At 35.1% G+C, this 1,594-nt stretch overlaps 1 protein-coding gene across 1 annotated transcript in view; it reads right to left on the reverse strand.

The window, feature by feature from the left end:
- Window positions 1-1,248: 1,248 nt before the first annotated feature.
- LOC123957228 (pleckstrin homology domain-containing family F member 1-like) overlaps window positions 1,249-1,594 on the reverse strand; it is an 8,365-nt gene continuing 8,019 nt past the window's right edge. Inside the window, exon 3 of the transcript XR_006821764.1 lies at window positions 1,249-1,539. The gene's annotated coding sequence lies outside the window, so the exon portion shown is untranslated. The remainder of the gene's footprint in view (window positions 1,540-1,594) is intronic.

Raw genomic sequence — 1,594 nt, forward strand, 5'->3', positions numbered from 1 at the left:
GTTACAGATACGAACACCAAGCACACGCACAACAACAAAGAACATTTAACCAGACTCTTACGATACATTACACACACACATACTCATACAAACATTTGACTACTTAAAAGTACAATTTATACATACCATAGGTTTAAAGGATTTAGTTATTTTTAAAGCAGTGACAACAATTTATAGCATCTACTTCAAAGTCTTTCATGCGGTGTTGAAATTCACCAAAAGAGATCAGATTTCGCAACTGCAAATCAGTCTGCAATGTGTTCCAGGTAGGCAGTGGTTATTGGAATAAAAATAGATAACAGAGGAGACTTTTAACCCAATGCTCAAAGCATTTAAGCATTTAAGTAATTAAATACAACTAAATTCAACTATAATTAAATCTTAGGAAAGCACCAGCTATTCCAAACTCTTACTCTTAGTCATTTTACTGTTTTTCACAATAAATATCACTGCTAACAAGCTACTCAAAAGCCACAGAGGTTTTGTTACTGTGTATGTTTGTTTATAGCAGCAGCTTGTAGTTGATTGATTCAAACCAATGTTGGCATTGTTGTTTCTCTAGCTAACAGGAACTGACTAACTAATACTGCTAGCTTAAGAGTGGGGGGACATGCGATTGGCTGAAAGGTGAGAGGGCTATGACCACAGTGATTTGACTGAAAAGTGACATGAAATACAAGTGTTCTTGGGAAAATGTAATTTATTAAATAAAAAGTCCTACACAATTCTGTTATTATAAGAAGAAGGAAATAACATTTTATTCCCTGTGATAGGAACCAAAGCAGGAGACATGGTGTGCTTCTTCCATCTTAGTTGTTTACAGACTGTCTCCGCTTTGAATGTTATTCATGTGACTGTCATCTGCCTTGTGACTTTGGTAAAGCGTGTGACAAATTTCCAGTAGGATGGCTACACATATTTAGGCCAAAGAATGACCTTGTAAAGGTTACATCGTAGACTCTATGGGATAGTAAAGGGATAAACATTGTGGAACAGGAGGAATCGGCAGATTTGGTTAGCAAATCCTGAATTTCCTGAAATCTTCTTCATCGATAAGAGTTGACTGGCTCAAAAGAATTTTCATCAGTTATTTTTTTTTTCAATAATTTATTTAATATTGAACACTTTGGAGCTCCATGACAAAAATCCCAACTGAGATTTTAAATTGAGGAAGAAAAATTCAGAATCATGACAGAAAAAGTACAATCGGTGCATCTAACGTGACTCTCAATACACAAACACGAATCCTTTTGTTTTCTGTGTGATTTATTGTTCATGGATAATTCCAAAGCAAAATGAAAGAGCAGATATAATGTGCAAATGTCTTTTCACATTTAAACAGCGACTGGCGCATACATATTAGATTACAGTTATACTGAGGCCTGTTCTTCTCAACATCCTCTGACATCAAATAACAACACACTTCACAGCAGATGAACCAAGTACATTGTAAAAGGTTCAGTAATGACAGCAGTAAATATGTACAAATACAAATGTAACGTGATTCTAGTGCAAGTAATTGGATCAGTTTTGTCTCATCTGAATCCTTTCAAAAGTCCAACACTGTGGTAACACAAGTCATTGTTATGGTTCT

Source organism: Micropterus dolomieu, linkage group LG02 (genome assembly GCF_021292245.1).
Source record: "Micropterus dolomieu isolate WLL.071019.BEF.003 ecotype Adirondacks linkage group LG02, ASM2129224v1, whole genome shotgun sequence".
NCBI classification, from domain to species: domain Eukaryota; kingdom Metazoa; phylum Chordata; class Actinopteri; order Centrarchiformes; family Centrarchidae; genus Micropterus; species Micropterus dolomieu.